The following is a 21,607-nucleotide window of genomic DNA, read 5'->3' as shown; positions in this document are numbered from 1 at the left end:
TAATTTTTAAAAAACAGTGAAGTACAAACTGTAAACAGGTTAAGAAGAGATCAGTGGAGTGAAGGAGGGGAGCAGGTATGGAGGAAAGTGCCAGGGACTGAATTGGAGCGGATTGTGTTCTATGCTTTTGTGATTATGTCAGGGGTATCCTGGTGCTATCTATAATTAAAAAAGAACTAAATAATGATCATTTTTTACACTAAAAATATTTATCCAGTACCACTCTGTATACTCTGGATATGGGGAACAAAAGGGAGAATAAGCCACAGATTATGAATTCCTTTTATGCTTTATTCAGTTTGTGGAAAGAATCTATTTACACAGCTTTCCAAGAAATTTGCTCTCTCCCTCATCTGGGGGTGTATATACCATCTGTAAGATTACTTCCCATTTCATTTGCCTCCAGGTCATATGGGTTGTGTAGATCTCAGGAGTCTTTGAACATCATCATTGTAGGGGGAAGTGTTCAGGCCTAAGACAAAATAAAAACTATAACCAAGAGGCAGATGTAAAGCAGGCTTGAATACTCATTCCATGGGGGAAAATAAACCTTCACAAACTGTCTTCCCCACTGGAGTCCAGGGAAAGGCAAGAAGAAAGGCAAGAAACAGCCATTCCACTGTTTTTCCCCTTTCCCATCCCTTCATCCTCCTCCTCAATCCCCTTGGTCTACTCTACCTATCTTTCCTCTATTTTGATGAAATTCCCTCTCCCTTTTTTTCCCTTTCTTCTTTTTTCCTGAAAATGGTAATTATTTTAAAAAATATTTATTTTTAGTTATAGGTGGATACAATATCTTCATTTTATTTTTATGTGGTGCTGAGGATCGAACCCAGTGCCTCACACATGGCAGGCGAGCGCCCTACCTCTGAGCCCCAGCCCCAGCCCCTGAAAATGATAATTTTTAATGGAGTCATTTTATTAGTTCAGAGTTCTTCATGCCTAGTTTCTGGAAATCAGAATATATTATTACCAACCAAATCAACAACACTGCGTTCTCTGCAATTCCAGACTGTCACTCCTTCTGGAAGAAAGCTAGTGAGCTGCAGAAGGAGGGAACCCTGTCATATGAATATTAAAGAAAACCAGGGGCTGGGGATGATCCTCAGCACCACATACAAACAAAGATGTTGTGTCCCCCGAAAACTAAAAAATAAATATTAAAATTCTCTCTCTCTCTCTCTCTCTCTAAAAAAAAAAAAGAAAAAGAAAACCAGGCAGCCAGCTCCATGTTTCAACACAGATGCTTCCAACTGCACCATAGCAGGTGGCACATGAGGCATAGAGGTGATTAGGGGTTGATCTCTGCCCACCTGGCCACCACCAGCTGTACAGCTATTAGCCCAGGTCTACCAAGATGTGGACACCAAGACAGGATTAGATGTCAGTGGATTATTAAGCAAATGCCTGTGTGCAAAAAGGGGGATGGAGCCAGGGAGGATGGGAGAGCCTCAGACCTTAAACTACAGTGCAGTTTTAAGAAAGGTTGCAGCAGGTAAGCAAGACCAACAGCTTCACTTTAGAAGAGTCCCCTGACTTCTTGGTCTGTGTTACTGGGAGCAGGCTGTGGGAAGAATGTCTGCAGGGCAAACAACTCAGGTAAATTTTGAGTCTCAGTTTCTTCAACTGCAAAGTGAAGGGTTGTTCAGGGGGTTAAATAAAATAACATATTTAAAAGTGTCTAAAGTAAAGTGCCCAGTAATGTTCAATGCAGGAGAATTCCCTTCATTATCTTATTGTATCTCATCAGGAGGCAAGTTCAGCAGGGTGATGTGATCTTTCTCCTACTGGCCCTTCCCTCAATCATCCTTCCTCCCACCCTCCAGCTAAACACAAAAGGAGGCAGAAGGTGTACCCCAAAGGCCAGAGCCTGAGGGTTTTGGTTTTGGTAGCCACCCCTTCGGCCTTTATCATAAAAGACATGGGGCTCCAGCCTCAGGGTGCAGAGGAGGGAGACCCCACAGAGATGGATAACATTCTTACTTGGGGAACTTACAGCATACTTGGAGAAATGAGCCACATCCCCTTGGGAACACCTTGGGGAGGACCCTAAGGCAGGCTCTACTCCTCCAAATATTTTGGGCTGAAGTCCAGACCACCACTATCACTATTTTGACCTCACCCTCTGTCTTTATCTATGGGCCCTATGCTCCTGCCATGCTGATTGCCAGTCTGTCTCAGTCTGTCCCTCTCCCCAGCCTCATAAATCTAGGCTTTGTTCTTATTAGCCCCTTTCCCTACACTGTCCTTCCCCTTCCCTCACCCTCCTAGTGAATGCCTCTTCTCAGTCCAGCTCAGGTGTCCCCTTACTGGACAGCCCTCCCTGACCCAATGCTCTCACTACTGGCTCCAGTCCCCTAGGTATGTCACCTACCTCTCTGTGCTTCAGTCTCTAACGGGGAAATGAGGGTGGTGATAATAGTGCCACCATAGCTAATTAAATGAGATGATAAAAGCACCATTAATGGGCTGTATAAGCAAGCATTATGGTCAATGATAGGCATGTGTCCAGCAGACACTGGCCAGTGAACACACAATACTCCATGATGGAGGAGGGGGAACACAGAGTGTAGTAACATGGGGGACGTGCTGGACTCAGAGTTGCTGCTGGGTGGGATTATGTGTTCCTCAGCCAACACTTGTCCTCTCTGGGTCACGTTTTCCTCCTTTGTATAGTTGGGCATGTCCTCCAAGGGCTCTTCTGGCTATGCTAGCTTAGCTCAGAGGCTCTGGGATCCTGGGCTTTGCAGGCATTGCCTGGGCTCTGAGGCCCTTCTTAGCTCCACTACTGGTGCTGACTCCCTAGGCTGGACAGCTCCCATACCATTTCCGGAGGCAGCAGAACCTCCCAACTCTCAGCATCTGGACAGCACCTCAAGCTGGGAGAGCTAGGGCTTCTACAGGCAGACCTCAGGCCCAGAGCTCCCAGGTGGGGTGTGTGTGTGTGTGTGTGTGTGTGTGTGTGTGTGTGTGTGAGAGAGAGAGAGAGAGAGAGAGAGAGAGAGAGAGAGAGAGAGAGCTTTGAGTGCACCTGGAGGAGGAGGAAGGCACCAGCATCTCTCAGACTTTCAGGGTCTGGGCAGACTCTAAATCTTAGAAAATGTGGCTTGGGGGGTCTACCTACAAACTTTGGGTCCTAGATTACAAAAATCATTTAGACCTTGATATTTTAATTTGCCTTCGACCTATTCCTCAATGCACTCCCACCCCTAACACTACCACAAAGCACAAAAGCCCTTACATTTATTATCATGGGCATTTGTATGAAATCATAGATATTTGGACAGGTACATATATTTTCATGTAGGAATCCATAGCCCAGTTTTAAACCAAAATGTTAGCAAATAGCCAGACTAACACCTATGAATTTGTGAATACCTATATATTTATATCAGTTTCCTACATAATTTTGCATATATTTTCATTCATTTATTCATTTATATTGATGTATATGTTTATTCCCTAACCCTAATCTTAGCACTACCCCTACTTCTACCCTTAACATTACCACAAATCACAAAAGCCCTTGCACGTGTAATCATGGGCATTTATATGGAAATCATAGGCATTTTGACAGGTACATTTATATACTGGATAGATCTTCTTATATAATATCATATAAACATACTTTCATGTATGAATCCATGGGCCAGTTTTAATCACAATGTCAGCACACAGCTACTCAGAAACATGTATGATTGTGAAAACATATATACTTATGTAGTCTTTCTTACATAATTTCATGTATATTTTTATTGTTTATTCATTTATGTGGATATATTTGTTCATTCCCTAACTCTAAACCTAGCCCCACCCCTCAATGTACTCTCACCCAATCACTACCACAAAGCACAAAAATCATTGCACGTATAATTATGGGCATTTACATGTAAATCAAAGATTTTTGATAGGTACATTTATACACTCTCATAAAATATCACATATATAAATATATTTTCATATATGAATCCATGGTACAGTTTCAATCCCAAATGTCAGCACAAAGCTAGACTGACACCTATGAGTTTGTGAAAACACATCTATTTATATAGTTTTTTCCTACCTAATTTCACCCATATTTTCATTTTTTTATTAATTTATATCAATATAGTTGGTTATTCCCTAATCCTAACCCAAGCATTACCCTTAATGTATTCTTACCCCAAATATTACCACAAAATGCAAAAGCATAGGCATGTATAAGCATAAGCATTTATATGAAAATCATAGATATTTTGACAAGTACATTTATATACTCACACACATATATATATATATATATATTCACAAATGATTTTATAACCCAGTTTTAATCCCAACTGTCAGCACACAGCTACTCAGAAATGTGAATGTGAAAATATATATATTTGTACTGGTCTTCTTACATAATTTTACATATATTTTCATTTATATTGATATTTATGTTCATGTCCTAACCATAACCCTAGCCCTGCCCCTTAATGTTAGGGCTACCCTTCCTCTACCAAAAAACACAAAAGCCCTTGCACATATAATCATGTGCATTTATATAAATATCACAGATATTTTGACAAGTGCAGTATATAAGAGAGTATATCTCTTATAATATCATATACATATATTTTTTTCTTGTATGAATCCATTGCCCAGTTTTAAACCAAAATGTCAGCACAAAACTAGACAGACATCTATGAATTTGTGAAACATACAAATTATATATTTTAACATAATTTCACATATATATTAATTTTTTAATCACTTATATTTCTCTATATATTCATTTCCTAACCCTAACCCTACCCCTACCCCTCAATGTTCTCCTACACTAACATGACCACAAAGCCCAAAAGCCCTTTTTTATTTTCTTTTTTTATTCATTAATATTGATATATTATTTATTCCCTAACCCTTACCCTAACACTATCCCTAAAAGTACTCCTACCTAACACTATAACAAAGTCCTTGCACATATAATCATGGGCATTTATATGAAAATCTTAGATATTTTGATAGGTACATTTATATACTCACATATAATATCATATATAAATATATGTTCATGTATGAATCCATAGCCCAGTTTTAATCCTAAATTCTGAACCCAGGTGCTCAGAAACCTATTTGATTGTGAGAACATATATATTTATATAAATTTTCCTAAATAATTTCACTTATATTTTCATTCACTTATACTGATACATATGTTCATTCTTTAGCCATACCTCTAGCTCTACCCCTCAATATACTCCTACCCTAACACTGCCACAAAGTGCAAAAGCCCTTGCACATCCAATCATGGGCATTTACATGAAAATCATAGATGTTTTGACAGGTACATTTATATACTCACACATAATGTTATATATATATACTTTCATGTATGAATCCATGACCTAGTTTTAAAGTTAAATGTCAGCACACAGCTACTTAGAAATATGTTTGATTGTGAAAAAATACATATTTATGTGGGTCTTCTTACATAATTAATGTATAAATTCACTTTTATTCAGTTATATAGATATACATGTTCATTCTTTAACCCTAACCATAGCACTACCCCTCAATGTACTCCTACCCCTTACACTACCACAAAGAGAAAAAGCACTTGCATGTATAATCATGGAATTTATATGTCATAGATATTTTGGCCCACACATATATACTCACATAAAATATCATATATACACATATATTTTCATGTATGAACCCATAGCTGAGTTCTAAACTGAAATGTCTTCACACATACTAAGAAAGCTATCTGATTGTTAAAACATGTATATTTATATAGGTTTTCCTTAAAATTTTCACATATATTTTCATTTCTTTTATTCATTTATATTGATACATATGTTCATTTCCTAACCCCAACCCTAGCCCTACCCCTCAATATACTCCTACCTCTTACACTACCACACAGAGAAAAAGCTCTTGAATATATATTCATGAGAATTTATAAATGAAAAACCTTTCCACATAAAATCATGTGCATTTATGTGAAAATCTTGGATATTTTGATAGGTACATTTATATACTCACATGTAACATCATATATGTGAATATATTTTCATGTATAGATATATGACCAGATTAAACCAAAATGTCAGCATACAGCTATACTAACATCTATGCATTTGTGAAAACATATATTTATACAGTTTTTTTACATATATTCATTTTTATTGATATTTATTTCATTCCCTAAATATAGCCCTAGACCTAGCCAAAAATGTAATCCTACCCCTAACACTACCACTAGGTAAAAAAGCCCTTGCATGTGTAAATATGGGCTTTTATATGAAAATCATAAATATTGTGACAGGTACATTTATATACTCACACATAATATTTTATATATATATATATATATATATATATATATTCACTTATTAATCCATAACACAGTCTAATCCCAACTGTCAGCTCATAGCTACTCAGAAACCTGGTGAGTTAGAAAACATGTATATTTAAATAGGTTTTCATTCATAATTTCAAGTATATTTTTATTTTTTAGTCATTTATATTGATGTATATACTTATTTCTCAACCCTAAACCTAGTTCAACTGCTGAAAGTACTCCTACACTTAATTCTACCACAAAGTGAAAAGCCTTTGCATAAATAATCATGGAATTTATATGAAAATCATAAATATCATGACGGGTACATTTATTTACTCACTATACATTTTTTTCATGTGTGAATCCATGGCCCAGTTTTAATCCCAAATGTCATCACTCAGCTACTCATAAATTTTGAATTGGAGACATCCAAGATGGTGGAATAGAGGAGGTTATGTTTCTGGCTACTCTGTGGTATGAAACCAAGAAAGCAGACAGGCAGCTTCCCCATAAGTGAGGTACGAGAAACCTTAGGGACACTATAAATTCATGGGGTAGAAACTCTACTGCCTCAGATCCATATTATTAGATGAGTAGACACACAGACAACATGAAAAAGCAAGGGAACAAACTGCCCCAAGCAAACCAAGATACTCCAATAACAATCCATTGACACCACAATGTCAGAAGAAATGTCAGAGGAGGAATTTACAATGTACATAGTTAAACTGATCTGTTAAGTAAAGGATGATGTAAGAGAGCAAATACAGGTAGCAAAAGATCACTTCAATAAAGACACAGAGAATCTGAAAAAAAAATCAACAACAACAGAAATCCTTAAAATGAAGGAAATGATAAACCAAATTAAAAATTCAATAGAAAGCATCACCAACAAACTAGACCACTTTTGGAACCTCAGGCAATGAAGACAAAATATATAATCTTGAAAATAGAGTTGACCATGGAGAAAAGATGTTAAGAAACTATGAACAGATCTTCCAAGAATTAGGGATAACATGAAAAGACCAAATTTAATATTTATTGGGATAGATGAAAGCATGAAGATACAAACAAAAGGAATGCACAAACTTTTCAATAAGATAATATCAGAAGATTTCCCAAATCTAAAGAATAAAATGGAAAATCAAATACAGGATACATACAGGATCCCAAATGTGCAGTAGAGTTTCTACCCCATGGATTTATAGTGTCCCTAAGGTTTCTCGTACCTCACATTTTCTCGTACCTCCTCAATCAAAGGAGAAACTAATTCAAATTAAAAACTACAAATAACCAAAATGACCAAGAACACAAATCATATCTCAAAAACAACTTTGAACATTAATGGCCTAAACTCATCAATTAAAAGACATGGACCAACAGATTGGATTAAAAAACAAGACCCCACGGGGCTGGGGATGTGGCTCAAGAGGTAGCGCGCTCCCCTGGCATGGGTGCTGCCCAGGTTTGATCCTCAGCACCACATACAAAGATGTTGTGTCCGCCGAAAATTAAAATGTAAATAAAATATTTTTAAAAAAGACCCCAAAATATGCTATCTCCACATCAAGGCACATTATAATAAAAATGCCTAGCATACAGAATAAGGATAGAATTTTAAAGGCTGCAAGAGAAAGATATCAGATTACATATAAGGGGAAACCAATACAGATCTCTGTTGATTTCTCAACCCAGACCCTCAAAGATAGGTGGTCCTGGAATAACATATACCAAGCTCTGAAAGAAAATGGATGCCAACCAAGTCCTATAGCCAGCAAAATTAAGCTTCAGATTTGAAGAAAAAATCTTCCATGATAAACAAAAATTAAAAGAATTTGCAACCAGAAAGCCTGTACTTCAGAATGTTCTCAACAAAATATTCCATGAAGATGAAATGAAAAAAAAAGGGGGGAAACCAAGGAAGGGAAAAACTACACTAAAGAAGGTCAATCAAAGGAGAAACTAATTCAAATTAAAAACTACAAATAACCAAAATGACCAAGAACACAAATCATATCTCAAAAACAACCTTGAACATTAATGGCTTAAACTCATCAATTAAAAGACATGGACCAACAGATTGGATTAAAAAACAAGACCCCAAAATATGCTATCTCCAGTAGACTCACCTCATAAGCAGGAATCCACAGACTGAAGGTGAAAGGATGGGGAAAACATACCACTCACATGGATTGTGTAAACTAGCAGGGGTTTCTATCCTCTTATCAGATAAAGTGGACTTCAAGCCAAAGTTAATCAGAAGGGACAAAGGGGAGCATTTTATACTGCTTAAGGGAATTACAAATCAACAAGACATAACAATCATAAATATTTATGCCCCAAACAATGGAGCACCAATGTACATCAAACAAATCCTTCTCAACTTCAAGAATCAAATAGAGGATTGGGGTTGTGGCTTAGTGGTAGAGTGCTCACCTAGCATGTGTGAGATGCCGGGTTTGATCCTCAGCACTATATATATATATATATATATATATATATATATATATATATATATATATATATATATTAGACCACAACACAATAATACTGGGTGACTTTAACACATCTCTCTCACTACTGGATAGATCTTGCAAACAAAAACTAAACAAGAAACTGAAGAACTAAATAATACGATCAATAACTTAGACTTAACAGACATATATAGAATATTTCACCCATCAATAAGCAAATATACTTTCTTCTCTGCAGCACATGGATCTTTTTTCTAAAACAGACCATATCTTATGCCATAAAGCAACTCTTAGCAAATACAAAAAAATAGAGATAAGCCTGCATCCTATCAGATCATAATGCAATGAAATTAGAAATCAATGATAGAAACTATTCCAACACCTGGAGACTAAATAATATGCTATGAATGATGAATGGATAACAGAATAAATCAGGGATGAAATAAAAAATACTTGGAGGTAAATGAGAACTCTGATGGAACATATTAAAATCTCTGGAACACCATGAATGCAGTGCTAAGAGGAAAGTTCACTTCATGGAACTCATTCATTAAAAGAATACAAAGTCAATGAATAAAAGACTTAACACTACATCTCAAAACTCTAGGAAAATGAAAAACAAATCAACACCAAAAGCAGTAGGAGACAGGACACAATTAAAATCAGAGCTGAAATCAATGAAATTGAAACAAAAGAAACAATTGAAAAAATTGACAAAACAAGTTTTTTTTAAAAAAAAATAAATAAAATTGATAAACCCTTAGCCATGTTAATGAAGAGAGAAAACTCAAATTACTAAAATTCATGATGAAAAATGAAATATTGCAATGAACACTTTTGAAATACAAAAGATAATTAGAAACTATTTTGAAAATTTATACTCCAATAAAATAGAAAATCTTAAAGACATCAACAAATTTCTAGAGACATATGACCTACCCAAACTGAACCAGGAGGACATACACAATTTGAACAGATCAATCTCAAGCAATAAATAGAAGACACTATCAAAAGCCTACCAACTAAGAAAAGCCCAGGATCACATGGATTCTCAGCCAAGTTCTACAAGATCTTTAAAGAAGAATTAACACTAATATTTCTCAAATTATACCATTACATAGTAAAGGAGGGAACCCTTCCAAATTCATTCTATGAAGCTAGTATCACTCTGATACCAAAATCAGACAAAGACACATCAAGGAAAAAAAATTCAAACCAATATCCCTGATGAACATAGATGCAAAAATTCTCAATAAAATTCTGGTAAATCACATACAAAAATGTATTAAAAAGGTAGAGCACCATGATCAAGTGGTGTTCATCCAAGGGATGCAAGGTTGGTTCAACACATGGAAATCAATAAATCTAATTCATTACATCAATAGACTTGAAGATAAGAATCATATGATCATCTCAATAGATGCAGAGAAAACATTTGACAAAACATAGCACCCCTTCATGTTCAAAACACTAGAAAAACTAGGAATAGTAGGAACATACCTCAACATTGTAAATGCTATCTATGCTAAACTCAAGGCCAACATCATTCTAAATGGACAAAAATGGAAAGCATTCCCTCTCAGAACTGGAACAAGACAAGGATGCCCTCTTTTACTACTTTTATTCAGCATCATCCTTTAAACTCTAGCAAGAGCAATTAGAAGAAAAAAATTAAAGGGATAGGATACAAATAGAAAAAGAAGAATTCAAACTATCACTATTTGCTTATGACATGATCTATATTTAGAAGATCCAAAAAATTCCACCAGAAACGATCTCGAACTAATAAATGAATTTAGCAAAATAGCAGGATATAAAATTTACACCCATAAATCAAATGTGTTCCTATACACATTTGAAAATGTGTTCCTATACACATTCTCCTTCCACTGAAAGAGAATTAGAAAAGTTCCCCCATTCACAATGGCTTCAAAAGAAAAAATAAAATATTTGGGAATCAATCTAACAAAAGAAGTGAAAGAACTCTATAATGAATACTACAGAACACTAAAGAAAGAAATTGAGAAAGACCTTAGAAGATGGAAGGATCTCCCATGCTCTTGGAGAGGCAGAATTAATATTGTCAAAATGGCCATACTACCAAAAGCATTATACAGATTTAATGCAATTCCTATTAAAATCCTAATGACATTCTTCATAGGAATAAAAAAAAGCAATCATAAAATTCATTTGGAAAAATAAGATACCCAGAATAGCCAAAGCAATTCTTAGCAAGAAAAATGAAGCAGGAGGCATCATAATACCAGACCTTAAATTATACTACAGAGCCATAGTAAGAAAAACAGCATGGTGTTGGCACCAAAACAAATATATAGACCAATGGTACAGAATAGAAGACACATAGACAAACCCACATAAATACATTATGAAACAATAGACAAATGTGACAAAAACATACATTGGAGAAAAGATAGCCTCTTCAACAAAAGGTGCTGGGAAAACTGGAAATCCATATGTAGCAAAATGAAATTAAATCCCTATTTCTCACCCTGCATAAAACTCAACTCAAAGTAGATCAAGGACTTAGGCACTAGAACAGAGACCCTGTGCCTAATAGAAAAAGAAGTAGACCCAAATCTTCACCATGTTGGCTTACGAGCTGACTTCCTTAACAAGACTCCTAAAGCACAAGAAGTAAATCAAGAACCAATAAATGGGATTGAATCAAACTAAAAAGCTTCTTCACAGCAAAGGAAACAATCAATAATGTGAAGAGAGAGCCTACAGAATGGGAAAAAATCTTTATCACAACACCTCAAATAGAGCATCAATCTCCACGATATACAAAGAATTCAAAACTTAACACCAAAACCCCCCCAAATGATCCAATCAATAAATGGGCTAAGGAACTGAACAGACACTTCACAGAAGAAGAAATACAATCGATCAACAAATATATGAAAAAAATGTTCAATATTTCTAGAAATTAGAGAAATGCAAATCAAAACTACACTGAGGGGGCTGGGGCTGGGGCTGAGCAGTAGTGGACTTGTCTGGCATGTGTGAGGTACTGAGTTTGATTCCCAGCACCACATATAAATAAATAAATAAATAAATAAATAAATAAATAAATAAATAAATAAATAAAAAGTCTATCAACAACTTAAAAAATATACATATATTTTTGGTATCAGGGATTGAACTAAGAGGCACTCAACCATTGAACCACATTCCCAGCCCTAGTTTTAGTTTATTTAGAGACAGAGTTCACTGAATTGCTTAGTGCCTCTCAATTGCTGAGGCTGGCTTTGAACTCTCAATTCTCCTGTCTCAGTCTCCCCAGGCGCTGGGATGACAGGATGCACCATCGTGCTGGATAACAACTTAAAAAAAATATATTAAAAAAAAAAAACTACACTGAGGGCTGGGGTTGCTCAGAGATAGAGTGCTCGCCTAGCATGTGTGAGGCCCTAGGCTCAATCCTTAGCACCATATAAAAATAAATAAATAAAGGTATTGTGTGAGATTCCATTTCACTTCAGTCAAAATAGCAATCATCAAGAATACAAGCAACAATAAATGTTGGCGAGGATGTGGGGGAAAAGGTACACTAATACATTGCTGGTGGGACTGCAAATTGATGCAACCACTATGGAAAGCAGTATGGAGATTCCTCAGAAAACTTGGAATGGAACAACCATTTGACCCACTCCTAGGTTTTTACCCAAAGGACTTAAAATCAGCATACTACAGTTACACAGTCATATCAATATTTATAGCAGCTCAATTCATGATAGCTAAACTGTGGAACCAACCTAGGTGCCCTTCAACAGATAAATGGATAAAGAAACTGGTATATATACACAATGAAATATTGCTCAGCCTTAAAGAAGAATGAAGTTATGGCATTTGCTGGTAAATGGATGGAACTGGAGAATAGTATGCTAAACGAAATAAGCCAATCATGAAGAATCAAAAGCCAATGTTTTCTCTGATATGCAGATGCTAATTCACAATAGGGCCTGGGGGAGAATAGAGATGTTTTGGACTATACAGAGGGGAGTGAAGGGATGGGAGGGGGTTTGGGAATGGGAATGATAGTAGAATGAATCAGAGATTATTATGTGCATATATGATTACATGACCTGTGTAATTCTACATTATGTACAACCAGATGAATGAGAAGTTATACTCCATTTATGTATGATGTGTCAAAATGCATTCTACTGTCATGTATATCTAATTAAAACAAATAAAAAAGTATACTTTTAAAAATGGCGTTATATGAAAATCATAGATGTCTTGACAGGTGTGTTTATATACTCACCTATAATATCATATATAAATATATTTTCATGTATGAATTCATGGCCCAGATTTAAACCAAAATGTCCTCATACAGCTATACAGACAACTATGCATTTGTGAAAGTATATATATTTTTACACATTTTCCTACAGAATTTCACATATATTTTCATTTTTATTCATTTAAGTTGAAATATATCTTCATTCCCTAACCCTAACCCCAGCCTTACTCTTCTGTGAATTCCTTCCCCTAATACTGCAACTAATTGCAAAAGCCCTTGCATGTATAAGCATAGGTGTTTATATGAAAATCATAAATATTTTGACAGGTACATTCTTATACTCACATATAAACATATCTATAAATATATTTTTTGTATGATCCAGGCCAGTTTTAATCCCAAATGTCAATACCCAGCTACTCAGAAACCTGATGCGAAAACATATATTTATATAAATTTTTATGTACATTTTAATTTTTTTATATTGATATATATGTTCATTCCATTACCCTAACCCTAGGCCTAGATGTCTGCATAGACTCCTACTCCTAACACTTCCACACAGCACAAAAGCACTTGAATGTATAAACATAGGCATTTATATGAAAATCATAGATATTTTGACAGGTATAGTTATAAACTCACATATAATATCATATATAAAAATATATTTTCATTTATGAATCCATGGCCCAATTTTAATTTCAAATGTCAGCTTCCAGGTACTGAGAAACTGATTGTGAAAAAACTTATTTATATAAAATTTCCTATATAATTTCATAGATATTTTCATTTTTTTAATATACATTAATATATATGATTATTCCCTAATTCTAACCCTTAACCTAACCCACAATGAACCCCTACATTAAACACTATAACAAAATACAAAAGCCTGGGGCTGGGGTTGTGGATCAGCAGTAAAAGCACTCACCTAGCATGTGTGAGGCCCTGGGTTCGGTCCTAAGCACCACAAATAAATAAATAAAATAAAGTTATTGAGTCTAACTACAACTAAAAATTTTTTTAAAAATGCAAAAGCTCTTGCACATATAATCAGGGGAATTTATATAATAATAATAATAATAATAATAATAATAATAATAATAATAATAAATTTTACATGTATATTTATAAGCTCACATAAACAATATATATAAATATATTTTCATGTATAAATCCACGACCCAATTTTTTTTTTAATTTTTTATTGTTGGTTGTTCAAAACATTACATAGTTCTTGATATATCATATTTCACACTTTGATTCAAGTGGGTTATGAGCTCCAATTTTTACCCCATATACTGATTGCAGAATCACATCAGTTACACATCCATTGATTTACATATTGCCATACTAGTGTCTGTTGTGTTCTGCTGCCTTTCCTATCCTCTACTATCCCCCCTCCCCTCCCCTCCCCTCCCCTCCCCTCTTGTCTCTCTGCCCCCTCTACTGTCATTCATTTGTCCCCCTTGTATTATTTTTCCCTTTCCCCTCACTTCCTCTTGTATGTACTTTTGTATAACCCTGAGGGTCTCCTTCCATTTCCATGCAATTTCCCTTCTCTCTCCCTTTCCCTCCCACCTCTTATCCCTGTTTAATGTTAATCTTCTTCTCATGCTCTTCGACCCTACTCTGTTCTTAGTTACTCTCCTTATATCAAAGAAGACATTTGGCATTTGTTTTTTAGGGATTGACTAGCTTCACTTAGCATAATCTGCTCTAATGCCATCCATTTCCCTGTAAATTCTATGATTTTGTCATTTTTTAATGCAGAGTAATACTCCATTGTGTATAAATGCCACATTTTTTTTATCCATTCGTCTATTGAAGGGCATCTAGGTTGGTTCCACAGTCTTGCTATTGTGAATTGTGCTGCTATGAACATCGATGTAGCAGTGTCCCTGTAGCATGCTCTTTTTAGGTCTTTAGGGAATAGACCGAGAAGGGGAATAGCTGGGTCAAATGGTGGCTCCATTCCCAGCTTTCCAAGAAATCTCCATACTGCTTTCCAAATTGGCTGCACCAATTTGCAGTCCCACCAGCAATGTACAAGTGTACCCTTTTCCCCACATCCTCGCCAGCACTTGTTGTTGTTTGACTTCATAATGGCTGCCAATCTTACTGGAGTGAGATGGTATCTTAGGGTGGTTTTGACTTGCATTTCTCTGACTGCTAGAGATGGTGAGCATTTTTTCATGTACTTGTTGATTGATTGTATGTCCTCCTCTGAGAAGTGTCTGTTCAGGTCCTTGGCCCATTTGTTGATTGGGTTGTTTGTTCTCTTATTGTCTAATTTTTTGAGTTCTTTGTATACTCTGGATATTAGGGCTCTGTCTGAAGTGTGAGGAGTAAAGATTTGTTCCCAGGATGTAGGCTCTCTATTTACCTCTCTTATTGTTTCTTTTGCTGAGAAAAAACTTTTTAGTTTGAGTAAGTCCCATTTGTTGATTCTAGTTATTAACTTTTGTGCTATGGGTGTCCTATTGAGGAATTTGGAGCCCGACCCCACAGTATGTAGATTGTAGCCAACTTTTTCTTCTATCAGACGGCGTGTCTCTGATTTGAAATCAAGCTCCTTGATCCATTTTGAATTCACTTTTGTGCATGGCGAGAGAAAGGGATTCAGTTTCATTTTGTTGCATATGGATTTCCAGTTTTCCCAGCACCATTTGTTGAAGATGCTATCCTTCCTCCATTGCATGCTTTTAGCCCCTTTATCAAATATAAGATAGTTGTAGTTTTGTGGATTGGTTTCTGTGTCCTCTATTCTGTACCATTGGTCCACCCGCCTGTTTTGGTACCAGTACCATGCTGTTTTTGTTACTATTGCTCTGTAGTATAGTTTGAAGTCTGGTATCGCTATACCGCCTGATTCACACTTCCTGCTTAGCATTGTTTTTGCTATTCTGGGTCGTTTATTTTTCCATATGAATTTCATGATTGCTTTCTCTATTTCTACAAGAAATGCCATTGGGATTTTGATTGGCATTGCATTAAACCTATAGAGAACTTTTGGTAATATCGCCATTTTGATGATGTTAGTTCTGCCTATCCATGAACAGGGTATATTTTTCCATCTTCTAAGATATTTTCATGTATAAATCCACGACCCAATTTTAAAACAAAACATAAGCTCACAGTTAGAAGGACACCTGTGTTGATAACCTTTATTTGTATAGGTTTTCCTTCATATTTTCACATATATTTTCATTTAAGAAATCATTTATATTGATATATACGGTTATTTCTCAACCCTAACCTTACTTCAACCCTAATAGTACACCTCCATTAGTTCTACCACAAAGTGAAAAGCCCTTGCACGTATAATCATGGGCATTGATATGAAAATCATAGATATTTTGAAAGGTTCATTTGTATACTCACATATAACATCATATATAAATATATTTTCATGTATGAATCACTGGCCCATTTTAATAAAAAATGTCAAAACAGGATTACTCAGAAACTTGTCAATTATGAAAACGTATTTATATAAGTTTTATTACATAATTTTACATGTATTATCATGTTTATTTATCTACACTGTATATTTGTTCAAACACTAACCCTAACCCTAGCCCTCCCCCTCAATGTACTTCTACCCCTATCATTACAACAAAATGCAAAAGCCCTTGCACCTTTACTCATGGGCATTTATATGAAATTCATAGATATTTTGACAGATACTTTTATATACTCTCATATATTATCATATATATAAAGATATTTTCATGAATGAATCCATGGCCAATTTTTAACCCCAAAACTCAGTGCACAGCTACTTAGATATATGTCTGAATATGAAAACATATACATTTATATGGTTTTCTTACATAATTTCACATATAATTTCTTTTTTTATTCATTTATATTGATATATATGTTAATTCCCTCCCCTAACCCTAGCCCCAACCCTTAATATACTCCTACCCCTAATACTACAGAAAAGCCCAAAAACCATTACACATAAAATAATGGGCATTTATATGAAAATCATACATATTTTGACAGGTACAATATATGCCTACCTATAATATCATATATATATATATATTTTTTTTTTCATATGAATCCATGACCTAGTTTTAATCTCACACATCAGTACCTAGGTACCAAGAAACATATCTGATTGTCACATGTATATATTCATATAGATTTTTCTACATAATTTATATGTATTTTAATTTTTTAATAAATTTATACTGATGTATATGCTTATTCCTTAACCATAACTCTAGCTCTACACCCCATGGACTCCTACCCCTAACACTTCCACAAAGCACAAAAGCACTTAAATTATAAACAATGGCGTTTATATGAAAATCATAGATATTTTTACAGGTACATTTGCACACTCACATATAACATCATATATATAAATACATTTTCATTTATAAAGCCATAGCCCAGATTTAAACCAAAATATCAGCACACAATTATACTGACTGAAAACATATAGGGTCATTCTACACAATTTCACATATATTTTCATTTTTTTATTCTTTTATATCAGTATATATGTGGACTTCCTATTGCTAACCCTAGCCCTACCCCTCAAAGTATCCCTACACCTAATACCACCACAAGGTGCAAAAGCCCTTAAACATATAATCATGGGAATTTATATGAAACATAGTATTTTGACAGGTATGTTAATATACTGACATATAATGTCATACATATAAATATATTTTCAAGTATGAACCCATGTCCCAGTTAAATTCCAAATATCAGCACATAGTTAGTGAGAAACCTGTCATTTGTGAAAACATGTATTTATATAGGTTTTCCTTCATAATTTCATGTACATTTTTATTTCTTTATTCATTTATATATATTATATATTTTATATAATTACTTATTATATACTTTTGACTTTGTGGATCTAACAGACTCATATTTTCCCTTTCAGAAAAAAAAGAACTTTCAAAAGTATTTACCATGCCTCTTAGATGGGAAAATCAATACTTACCCTAAGGGTGCGAATTTAGGACTTTTAAATCATAATAGCGTACTTGAAATATGATAACTGAAAGGCAAGAGAAAGAGGTAACATGATGTAGGCAACAGAACCTACAAGGGTGATTTCTAGTCTGGAAACAAATAACATTCTGAGTGTTTAAAACCAAGAGATATTAATAAACACCACACAGGGGATAAAGGACCAAGAAACCACTAGCAGTGTGATCCAATTCAGTGATTAGGAGCAGTGAGAAACCATCTCCACCCCTAGGCCACAAGGACAGCAGGAAAGGGTTCCAGAGCACAGGGACCAAGGATACCAAGAGAGTGCTTTTTGTGGGGGTACCAGGGATTGAACTCAGGGGCACTCAACCACTGAGCCACATCTCTAGCCTATTTTGTATTTTTTTTTTAAATATTTTTTAGTTGTAGATGGACACACAATATCTTTTTTTTAAATTAATTAATTTATTTATTTTTTGATGCTGCGGATTGAACCCCAGGGCCTTGTGCATGCAAGGCAAGCACTCTACCAACTGAGCTATATCCCAGCCCCTATATTTTGTATTTTATTTAGAGACAAGGTAATCACTGAGTTGCTTATCACAACCTTGATTTTGCTGAAGCAGGCTTTGAACTCATGAACCTCCTGCCTCAGCCTCCTGAGCCCCTGTGATTGCACCACTGCACCCAGGGAGATTTTTTTTTTTTTTTTAATCACTTGCTTCCAGAAGTGATTCTTGGTTCTGGCAGCTGCTCTCTTTGAAGGTTGAAGCAATTTAGATGTTGACACCTGTCCAAGGCACTGCCTTTAGGATTTTTCAGTATATCATGGTACAGTGGTGCACACCTGTAATCCCAGCTACTTGAGAGACTGAGGCAGGAGGATTGCAAGTTTGAGGCCAGCCTCTGAAGCCCTGAGCAACTGCAACTTAGTGAGACCCCGTCTCAAAATAAAAAATAAAAAGGACTGGGGATGTGACTCAGTGTTTAAGAATCTCACAGGTTCAATCCCCAGCATCAAAAAAAAAAAAAAAAAAAAAAAGCAAGAAAAAAGCCTGGCATGGTACTTGTATATCTGTAGTCCCAGCAGCTCAGAAGGCTGAGGCAGAAGGATTGCAAGTTCAAGCCCAGCCTTAGTGACTTAGCAAGGCCATAAGCAACTTAGCAAGACTCTGGTTCAAAATCAAAAATAAAAATGGCTGGGGATGCAGCTTAGTGGTAAAGCACACCTGATTTCAAACCCACCCCCCACCCCTTGGGGTTGGGGAAGGAAGAAAAAGAAAAGAAAGAAAGAAAACAAGGAAAAAAGACATTCTAAGGGGAAACTGCTGGTGGCAGGCAAAATTATTGGTTGGGATTGACTTCTGAATCTGGAGCTGGATTTTTTGTTTGTTTTGTTTTTTAGATGTAGATGGACACAATACCTTTATTTTGTTTATTTAGGTTTTTTTTATGTGGTACTGGGGATCGAACCCAGTGCCTCATGCATGCTAGGCAAGCACTCTACCACTGAGCCACAACCCCAGCCCTGAAGCTGTTTTGGAGGCTCTTTGGGCTGCAACACCAGCCATCCATTTCTGTTGGAGTATCTATGTCTGGGTGCATCTTCCTGGCTGAGAGATTAAGAATTCCCTTCCAAGGACTTCCACCTAGGATTCTGTATCCCAGTGCCCTCGGGCCAGACCTGGAGTTAAGGTATTACTGGGATATTACAGAGCCTAGAATTGAAGGTGCTGGCCCTCTGCTCTGGAAGACAAACCAGTTGAAAGCATAAATTACACATTTATTTCTTCTTGGTATTTCCCAGTTGAAAGCATAAATCAGATAGCAAAATAATGTGTGAGCAAGGTATAAACACCTTTTCTATGATTCTCTTCCAAGGTTCCACTATTGTTTAGGAGCCTTCTTTTCTTTGAATGTTCAGAAAGGCACCAGTTGCTTTTACTTAAGACACTGTATTTTGGTGAGTAACATACTGAGACAATATATTGTAAATATTTTTAGCACAAAATACCACTAACAAAGTGGTTAAGAATCCTCCTCTAGAGTTACGTGAAATCTGACCTAAGATTCTGACTTTGCCTCTTATGAGCCTTGTGGTCTTGGACAAGTTCCTTAACTTCTCTGAGTCTCAATTTCATTATCTTTAAAATGGTTTTGATAGCAGATAGCTTCTGAGTTCTTGTAAGAAGAAATGAGATAATCCACATGTAGTACTCAGCACACTGCCTGAACTTTAACAATTACCCAATAGATGTTTGTTCTTCTTGTTGGTAGTAGCATTGTGATGTTATCATCATTTTCAGAACACTGCTTTAACTTCTGACTGGAGGCAGCCATGAGTCTAAATGCCAACTTGGCTTTACCTCTCTGTATTGTTCCCAGCCACCTGAGATGGCATGCTTGGCCAGGACTGACTGGGAGGTCAGGCCGCTTTTCTCTCAAGTTCAGCAGAGCAAGCAGCCTGAGAATCACCTGGGTGGGTCACTGGGCCTGGCAGTAAAACACAAAAACGGTATGTTGACGTGTTCCAGATGTGCTTCACAGCTGTTGTAGTGAGGATTGGCATTGTCTGTCTGAAGCGAGCAAGTTGATACTGAGTTACTCCACGATGTATAGAATGGTAGTTCTCAGATAGTGCCTACCCCTGAATTACTTCATTTTGTAAAGCAGAAATTTGCCATAAGTTATTCCATTTTGAGTACAAGTGCTGAGGTAGAATGACTTACACTTTGTTGTACCAGTAAAAAACTGCTGTCTGCCTAGCACAACCAAAAAACACAAACTTATAAGTTAATCATACTAATAAAAACAACCACCTGTGAATTTATCGAATTAGTCAGAAGCATATGGATACTTAGGCAAATCAAACTCATATCAGAAAAAAACAGGCCCATGAGCTTATTGAACACACTAGACCACCAAATGAAGAAATCCCTTTACCCAAGACTCATAAAAGGAGGAGCAACTGGAGACTGGACACAGCAGCACACTGACCCTTGTCACCTGGTCACTTGTCATGAGCCTTCCCCAGGAAAATCACCACAGTGAAGAACCTCTGAATCTCCATCCTCAGGCTTCATGAAGCACAGTACAGTTTCTCCTGCCAGTGACAACCATGCAACCACTTACCCCAGGCTAACATCTTAAGCTGACACTCCAAGCTGAACTCTGAAACTGCTGTTCATCTGGACCCTAACTTAGAATAATTATCTGTGCTTTGACAGTTGTGCTCCTTGACCGAGTTCCTCAGCTTATCAGCCACATACAGTGACTCTTTGCAGTGGTATCTATCTGCTGTCTGCCTTTGCTGTCCCCTCAGCCTTCTGAACCCCTGTGGCTGCTTTAACATTTTGTAAGCCTTTATAAGAAATTATATATGTAACCTACATATATAATTGTGTAAAGCATGATGTGTGATTTGAGTGCTATGGATACTAGAAATGAAGATTAGAACAAAATAACTTGTGTTTGCCTGTTTTATGATTACCAAGTGATCCATAAGTATTTGGTGAAATGCCAAGGCTGAAAATGGTGTAGCCTGTGGATATTTTGTTATTCAATAAATTCTGAAAT

General features: G+C 36.0%; 1 long non-coding RNA gene across 3 annotated transcripts; it reads right to left on the bottom strand.

Annotated features, from left to right (window-relative positions):
• Positions 1–270: 270 nt before the first annotated feature.
• On the bottom strand, positions 271–21,225 carry LOC114084924 (uncharacterized). 3 transcript variants are annotated; one of them, XR_003581379.2, is made up of 3 exons: positions 21,164–21,225; positions 18,039–18,095; positions 271–472 (listed from the first exon to the last, which is right to left on the bottom strand). It is a non-coding gene; the product is annotated as an uncharacterized lncRNA (long non-coding RNA). The 3 variants fall into 3 exon arrangements; XR_003581378.2 differs by having other exon boundaries at positions 21,029–21,196; XR_003581377.2 differs by having other exon boundaries at positions 21,038–21,196.
• Positions 21,226–21,607: the final 382 nt, after the last annotated feature.

Source organism: Marmota flaviventris, chromosome 2 (genome assembly GCF_047511675.1).
Source record: "Marmota flaviventris isolate mMarFla1 chromosome 2, mMarFla1.hap1, whole genome shotgun sequence".
NCBI classification, from domain to species: Eukaryota; Metazoa; Chordata; class Mammalia; order Rodentia; family Sciuridae; genus Marmota; species Marmota flaviventris.
Note: the sequence above shows the minus strand (reverse complement) of the source record. Positions and strands in the feature narration are given on the sequence as shown.